The sequence below is a fragment of the Lampetra fluviatilis genome, chromosome 55 (genome assembly GCF_964198595.1).
Source record: "Lampetra fluviatilis chromosome 55, kcLamFluv1.1, whole genome shotgun sequence".
NCBI classification, from domain to species: domain Eukaryota; kingdom Metazoa; phylum Chordata; class Hyperoartia; order Petromyzontiformes; family Petromyzontidae; genus Lampetra; species Lampetra fluviatilis.
This window is the reverse complement of record NC_136329.1, coordinates 9,406,830-9,415,843: the sequence shown is the minus strand read 5'-3', so window position 1 is coordinate 9,415,843 and position 9,014 is coordinate 9,406,830. Positions and strand designations below refer to the sequence as shown.

The 9,014-nt window shown below is 57.9% G+C and overlaps 1 long non-coding RNA gene across 1 annotated transcript in view; it reads left to right on the top strand.

The window, feature by feature from the left end:
• The first annotated feature begins 4,467 nt into the window (after window positions 1-4,467).
• Window positions 4,468-9,014, top strand: part of LOC144949982 (uncharacterized) — a 17,984-nt gene continuing 13,437 nt past the window's right edge. Inside the window, exon 1 of the long non-coding RNA XR_013640329.1 lies at window positions 4,468-4,594. This is a non-coding gene — a long non-coding RNA (uncharacterized LOC144949982). The remainder of the gene's footprint in view (window positions 4,595-9,014) is intronic.

Sequence of the window (9,014 nt, the reverse complement as noted above, 5' to 3'; positions counted from 1 at the left end):
GCCCACTCCTCCATCCACAGGGGCGGGGCCCCGAGGGGGGAGCTCCGCCCACTCCATCATCCACAGGGGCGGGGCCCCGAGGGGGGAGCCCCGCCCACTCCTCCATCCACAGGGGCGGGGCCCCGAGGGGGGAGCCCCGCCCACTCCATCATCCACAGGGGCGGGGCCTCGAGGAGGGAGCCCCGCCCACTCCATCATCCACAGGGGGGGGGGCCTCGAGGAGGGAGCCCCGCCCACTCCTCCATCCACAGGGGCGGGGTCTCGAGGGGGAAGCCCCGCCCATTCCATCATCCACAGGGGCGGGGCCTCGAGGAGGGAGCCCCGCCCATTCCATCATCCACAGGGGCGGGGCCCCGAGGGGGGAGCCCCGCCCATTTCCGATGCAGGTTCCGGGGCCCGCATTTCAGCCACAATCCACTTCCTATGCAGAGTCGGGGCGGCCTGTGGACAGTGGGTGAGCGGATGAGCGAGTGGATGGGTGAGTGGGTGGGTGAGTGAGCGGGTGAGTGAGCGGGTGGGTGAGTGGGCGAGTGGGTGGGTGGGTGGGTGAGTGAGTGAGTGGGTGGATGGGTGAGAGGGTGGATCGGTGAGTGGGTGAGTGAGCGGGTGGGGTGAGTGAGCGGGTTGGTGAGTGGGTGGATGGGTGAGCGGGTGAGCGAGTGAGTGAGCGGGTGAGCGGGTGAGTGAGTGGATGGGTGAGTGAGCGGATGAGCGAGTGGATGGGCGAGTGAACGGGTGAGTGAGCGGGTGAGTGAGTGAGTGAGCGGGTGGGTGAGTGGGTGAATGGGTGAGTGAGCGGATGGGTGAGTGGGTGAATGGGTGAGTGAGCGGGTGGGTGAGTGGGTGGATGGGTGAGTGAGCGGGGTCAGTGAGTGGGTGAGTGAGTGGGTGGGTGAGTGAGTGAGTGAGTGGGTGAGTGAGTGAGTGGGTGAGTGAGTGGGTGAGTGGATGGGTGAGTGGGTGAGTGAGTGAGTGGGTGAGTGAGTGGGTGAGTGAGTGGGTGAGTGAGCGGGTGAGTGAGCGGGTGGGTGAGTGGGCGAGTGGGTGGGTGGGTGAGTGAGTGAGTGGGTGGATGGGTGAGTGGGTGGATCGGTGAGTGGGTGAGTGAGCGGGTGGGTGAGTGAGTGAGCGGGTGAGCGGGTGAGTGAGCGGGTGAGCGGGTGAGTGAGTGGATGGGTGAGTGAGCGGATGAGCGAGTGGATGGGTGAGTGAACGGGTGAGTGAGCGGGTGAGTGAGTGAGTGAGCGGGTGGGTGAGTGGGTGAATGGGTGAGTGAGCGGATGGGTGAGTGGGTGAATGGGTGAGTGAGCGGGTGGGTGAGTGGGTGGATGGGTGAGTGAGCGGGTCAGTGAGTGGGTGAGTGAGTGAGTGAGTGAGTGGGTGGGTGAGTGAGTGAGTGGGTGAGTGGGTGAGTGGATGGGTGAGTGGGTGGATGGGTGAGTGAGTGGGGTGAGTGAGTGGGTGGGTGGGTGAGTGGATGGGTGAGTGAGTGAGTGAGTGGGTGGATGGGTGAGTGAGTGAGTGAGTGGGTGAGTGAGTGAGTGGGTGAGTGAGTGAGTGGGTGAGTGAGTGGGTGGATGGGTGAGTGAGTGGGTGAGTGAGTGGGTGAGTGGATGGGTGAGTGAGTGAGTGGGTGGATGGGTGAGTGAGTGGGTGAGTGAGTGAGTGGATGGGTGAGTGATTGGGTGAGTGAGTGAGTGGGTGAGTGAGTGAGTGGGTGAGTGAGTGGGTGAGTGGATGGGTGAGTGAGTGAGTGGGTGGATGGGTGAGTGAGTGGGGTGAGTGAGTGAGTGAGTGGATGGGTGAGTGAGTGGGTGAGTGAGTGAGTGCGTGGGTGAGTGAGTGAGTGGGTGAGTGAGTGGGTGAGTGAGTGGGTGAGTGGATGGGTGAGTGAGTGGGTGGATGGGTGAGTGAGTGAGCGGGTGGATGGGTGAGTGAGTGAGCGGGTGGATGGGTGAGTGAGTGGGTGGGTGAGTGAGTGAGTGAGTGGGTGAGTGAGTGAGTGGGTGAGTGAGTGGGTGAGTGAGTGAGTAAGCGGGTGAGTGAGTGAGTGAGCGGGTGGATGGGTGAGTGAGTGGGTGAGTGAGTGAGTGAGCGGGTGGATGGGTGAGTGAGTGGGTGAGTGAGTGAGTGAGTGAGCGGGTGAGTTAGTGGGTGGATGAGTGATCTTGTCAGTGCGTGAGCGTGTTAGTGAGTGAGTTGGTGAGTGGGTGAGTGAGTGAGTGGGTGAGTGAGTTGGTGAGTGAGTGGGTGAGTGAGTGAGTGGGTGAGTGAGCTGGCGAGTGAGTGAGCTGGTGAGCTGGTGAGTGAGTGTGTGAGTGAGTGGGTGAGTGAGTGAGTGAGTGAGCTGGTGAGTGAGTGGGTGAGTGAGTGAGTGAGCTGGTGAGTGAGTGAGCTGGTGAGTGAGTGAGCTGGTGAGTGAGTGAGTGAGTGGGTGAGTGAGTGAGTGGGTGAGTGTGTGAGTGAGTGGGTGAGTGAGTGAGTGGGTGAGTGAGTGAGTGAGTGGGTGAGTGAGTGAGCTGGTGAGTGAGTGAGCTGGTGAGTGAGTGAGTGGGTGAGTGAGTGGGTGAGTGAGTGAGCTGGTGAGTGAGTGAGTGGGTGAGTGAGTGAGCTGGTGAGTGAGTGTGTGAGTGAGTGGGTGAGTGAGTGAGTGAGTGGGTGAGTGAGTGAGTGAGTGGGTGAGTGAGTGAGCTGGTGAGTGAGTGAGTGGGTGAGTGAGTGAGCTGGTGAGTGAGTGGGTGAGTGAGTGAGTGGGTGAGTGAGTGAGTGGGTGAGTGAGTGAGCTGGTGAGTGAGTGAGTGAGTGGGTGAGTGAGTGAGTGAGTGGGTGAGTGAGTGGGTGAGTGAGTGAGTGGGTGAGTGAGTGAGTGGGTGAGTGAGTGGGTGGGTGGGTGAGTGGATGGGTGAGTGAGTGAGTGAGTGGGTGGATGGGTGAGTGAGTGAGTGAGTGGGTGAGTGAGTGAGTGGGTGAGTGAGTGAGTGGGTGAGTGAGTGGGTGGATGGGTGAGTGAGTGGGTGAGTGAGTGGGTGAGTGGATGGGTGAGTGAGTGAGTGGGTGGATGGGTGAGTGAGTGGGTGAGTGAGTGAGTGGATGGGTGAGTGATTGGGTGAGTGAGTGAGTGGGTGAGTGAGTGAGTGGGTGAGTGAGTGGGTGAGTGGATGGGTGAGTGAGTGAGTGGGTGGATGGGTGAGTGAGTGGGTGAGTGAGTGAGTGAGTGGATGGGTGAGTGAGTGGGTGAGTGAGTGAGTGCGTGGGTGAGTGAGTGAGTGAGTGGGTGAGTGTGTGAGTGAGTGGGTGAGTGAGTGAGTGGGTGAGTGAGTGAGTGAGTGGGTGAGTGAGTGAGCTGGTGAGTGAGTGAGCTGGTGAGTGAGTGAGTGGGTGAGTGAGTGGGTGAGTGAGTGAGCTGGTGAGTGAGTGAGTGGGTGAGTGAGTGAGCTGGTGAGTGAGTGTGTGAGTGAGTGGGTGAGTGGGTGAGTGAGTGAGTGAGTGAGCGGGTGAGTTAGTGGGTGGATGAGTGATCTTGTCAGTGCGTGAGCGTGTTAGTGAGTGAGTTGGTGAGTGGGTGAGTGAGTGAGTGGGTGAGTGAGTTGGTGAGTGAGTGGGTGAGTGAGTGAGTGGGTGAGTGAGCTGGCGAGTGAGTGAGCTGGTGAGCTGGTGAGTGAGTGTGTGAGTGAGTGGGTGAGTGAGTGAGTGAGTGAGTGAGCTGGTGAGTGAGTGGGTGAGTGAGTGAGTGAGCTGGTGAGTGAGTGAGCTGGTGAGTGAGTGAGCTGGTGAGTGAGTGAGTGAGTGGGTGAGTGAGTGAGTGAGTGGGTGAGTGTGTGAGTGAGTGGGTGAGTGAGTGAGTGGGTGAGTGAGTGAGTGAGTGGGTGAGTGAGTGAGCTGGTGAGTGAGTGAGCTGGTGAGTGAGTGAGTGGGTGAGTGAGTGGGTGAGTGAGTGAGCTGGTGAGTGAGTGAGTGGGTGAGTGAGTGAGCTGGTGAGTGAGTGTGTGAGTGAGTGGGTGAGTGAGTGAGTGAGTGGGTGAGTGAGTGAGTGAGTGGGTGAGTGAGTGAGCTGGTGAGTGAGTGAGTGGGTGAGTGAGTGAGCTGGTGAGTGAGTGGGTGAGTGAGTGAGTGGGTGAGTGAGTGAGTGGGTGAGTGAGTGAGCTGGTGAGTGAGTGAGTGAGTGGGTGAGTGAGTGAGTGAGTGGGTGAGTGAGTGAGCTGGTGAGTGAGTGAGTGGGTGAGTGAGTGAGTGGGTGAGTGAGTGAGTGAGTGAGCTGGTGAGTGAGTGAGTGAGTGGGTGAGTGAGTGAGTGAGTGAGTGGGTGAGTGAGTGAGTCTCTGTGTGTGCTTGTCAGTGATGACGCTGTAGGTGCCTCGGCCAGACGGAGTCTGTGATGTCCAGCAATGCTGATGACAATGACGATGTTGGAAGAGGAGGAGGTGGAGGAGGTGGAGGAGGAGGTGGAGGAGGTGGAGGAGGAGGTGGAGGAGGTGGAGGAGGTGGAGGAGGTGGTGGAGGAGAGGATGAGAGGAGATGGATGAACCGCCAGATCAAGGTGGAAAGGTGCGATGATTCTGATCTCCAGGCGAGGCAGGCAGAAGAATTCCCCATGGGTAACTCACTCGCCTACTCACTCACCCACTCACTCACTCACACACTCACTCACACACTCACTCACACACTCACCCAGCCACTCACCCACCCACTCACTCACCCACTCACTCACACACTCACCCAGCCACTCACCCACCCACTCACTCACCCACTCACCCACTCATCCACTCACTCACCCACTCACTCATCCACTCACCCACTCACCCACTCACTTACCCACTCATCCACTCACTCACTCACCCACTCACCCACTCACTCACTCACTCACCGACTCACTCACACACTCACCCAGCCACTCACCCAGCCACTCACCCACCCACTCACTCACCCACTCATCCACTCACACACTCACACACTCACACACTCACACACCCACTCACCCACTCACCCACTCATCCACTCACTCATCCACTCACTCACCCACTCACTCATCCACTCACTCATCCACTCACACACTCACCCAGCCACTCATCCACTCACCCACTCACTTACCCACTCATCCACTCACTCACTCACCCACTCACTCACTCACTCACTCACCAGCTCACTCACTCACCAGCTCACTCACTCACCAGCTCACTCACTCACTCGCCTACTCACTCACCCACTCATCCACTCACCCAGCCACTCACCCACTCATCCACTCACTCACCCACTCACCCACTCATCCACTCATCCACTCACACACTCACCCAGCCACTCATCCACTCACTCACCCACTCACCCACTCATCCACTCACTCGCCTACTCACTCACCCACTCACTCACCCACTCACTCACCCACTCACTCACACACTCACCCAGCCACTCACCCACCCACTCACTCACCCACTCATCCACTCACACACTCATCCACTCACACACTCACACACCCACTCATCCACTCACCCACTCACCCACTCACCCACTCATCCACTCACTCACCCACTCACTCATCCACTCATCCACCCACCCACTCACTCACCCACTCATCCACTCACACACTCATCCACTCACACACTCACACACCCACTCATCCACTCACCCACTCACCCACTCACCCACTCACCCACTCACCCACTCACTTACCCACTCATCCACTCACTCACCCACTCACTCACCAGCTCACTCACTCACCAGCTCACTCACTCACCAGCTCACTCACTCACCAGCTCACTCACTCACCAGCTCACTCACTCACTCGCCTACTCACTCACCCACTCATCCACTCATCCACTCACCCAGCCACTCACCCACTCATCCACTCACTCACCCACTCACCCACTCATCCACTCACTCGCCTACCCACTCACCCACTCATCTACCCACTCACTCACCCAGCCACTCATCCATTCATCCACTCACTCACCCACTCACCCACTCAATTACCCACTCATCCACTCACTCACCCACCCACTCACTCACCCACCCACTCACTCACCCACTCACCCACTCATCCACTCATCCACTCACCCACCCACTCACCCACCCACCCACTCACCCACCCACTCACCCACTCACCCACTCATCCACTCACTCACCCACTCATCCACTCATCCACTCACACACTCACCCAGCCACTCATCCACTCACCCACTCACTCACCCACTCAATTACCCACTCACTCATCTACCCACTCACCCACTCATCCACTCACTCGCCTACTCACTCACCCACTCATCTACCCACTCACTCATCCACTCACTCACCCACTCACTCATCTACCCACTCATCCACTCACCCACTCACTCATCTACCCACTCACCCACTCATCCACTCACCCACTCACCCACTCATCCACTCACCCACTCACTCACCCACTCAATTAACCACTCACCCACTCATCCACTCACTCAATTACCCACTCACTCATCTACTCACTCACCCACTCATTCACTCACTCACCCACCCACTCACCCACTCATCTACTCACTCATCCAATCACCCACTCACTCACCCACTCACTCATCTACCCACTCACCCACTCACTCACCCACTCATCCACTCACTCACCCACTCATCCACTCACTCACCCACTCACTCACCCACTCACTCACCCACTCACTCACCCACTCACTCACCCACTCACTCACCCACTCACTCATTTACTCACTTATCCACTCAATTACTCACTCATTCACCCACTCACATACTCACTCACCAACACCCACTTATTCACTCACCCACTCAATCAACCACTCACCCACTCATCCACTCACTCACCCACTCACCCAGCCACTCACCAACTCACTCACCCACACACCCATTCACTCACACACTCAACGATTCACCCTCTCACTCACCCACTCACCCACTCACTCACCCACTCACCCACTCACTCACCCACTCACCCACTCACTCACCCACTCATCCACTCACTCACCCACTCATCCACTCACTCATCCACTCACTCACTCACCCACTCACCCACTCACCCACTCATTCACCCACTCACTCACCCACTCACCCACTCACTCACCCACTCACTCACCCACTCACTCACCCACTCACTCACCCACTCACCCACTCACTCACCCACTCACCCACTCACTCACCCACTCATCCACTCACTCACCCACTCATCCACTCACTCACTCACCCACTCACCCACTCACTCACCCACTCACCCACTCACTCACCCACTCATCCACTCACTCACCCACCCATCCACTCACTCACCCACTCACCCACTCACTCACCCACTCATCCACTCACTCACCCACTCATCCACTCACTCACCCACTCATCCACTCACTCACCCACTCACTCACCCACTCATCCACTCACTCACTCACCCACTCACCCACTCACTCACCCACTCACCCACTCACTCACCCACTCACCCACTCACTCACCCACTCATCCACTCACTCACCCACCCATCCACTCACTCACCCACTCACCCACTCACTCACCCGCTCATCCACTCACTCACCCACTCATCCACTCACTCACTCACTCACCCACTCACCCACTCACTCACCCACTCATCCACTCACTCACCCACTCATCCACTCACTCACCCACTCACCCACTCATCCACTCACTCACCCACCCATCCACTCACTCACCCACTCACCCACTCACTCACCCACTCACCCACTCACTCACCCACTCACCCACTCACCCACTCACTCACCCACTCATCCACTCACTCACCCACCCATCCACTCACTCACCCACTCATCCACTCACTCACCCACCCATCCACTCACTCACCCACTCACCCACTCACTCACCCACTCATCCACTCACTCACCCACTCATCCACTCACTCATCCACCCACTCATCCACTCACTCACCCACTCATCCACTCACTCACTCACCCACTCACCCACTCACCCACTCACTCACCCACTCACCCACTCACTCACCCACTCATCCACTCACTCACCCACCCATCCACTCACTCACCCACTCACCCACTCACTCACCCACTCATCCACTCACTCACCCACTCATCCACTCACTCACCCACTCATCCACTCACTCACCCACCCATCCACTCACTCACCCACTCACCCACTCACTCACCCACTCATCCACTCACTCACCCACTCATCCACTCACTCACCCACTCATCCACTCACTCACCCACTCACTCATTTACTCACTTATCCACTCAATTACTCACTCATTCACCCACTCACATACTCACTCACCAACACCCACTTATTCACTCACCCACTCAATCAACCACTCACCCACTCATCCACTCACTCACCCACTCACCCAGCCACTCACCAACTCACTCACCCACACACCCATTCACTCACACACTCAACGATTCACCCTCTCACTCACCCACTCACCCACTCACTCACCCACTCACCCACTCACTCACCCACTCACCCACTCACTCACCCACTCATCCACTCACTCACCCACTCATCCACTCACTCACCCACTCATCCACTCACTCACTCACCCACTCACCCACTCACTCACCCACTCACCCACTCACCCACTCACTCACCCACTCACCCACTCATTCACCCACTCACTCACCCACTCACTCACCCACTCACCCACCCACTCACCCACTCACTCACCCACTCACTCACCCACTCACTCACCCACTCACTCACCCACTCATCCACTCACTCACCCACCCATCCACTCACTCACCCACTCACCCACTCACTCACCCACTCATCCACTCACTCAACCCACTCATCCACTCACTCACCCACTCATCCACTCACTCACCCACTCACTCACCCACTCATCCACTCACTCACCCACTCACCCACTCACTCACCCACTCACCCACTCACTCACCCACTCATCCACTCACTCACCCACCCATCCACTCACTCACCCACTCACCCACTCACTCACCCACTCACCCACTCACTCACCCGCTCATCCACTCACTCACCCACTCATCCACTCACTCACTCACTCACCCACTCACCCACTCACTCACCCACTCACCC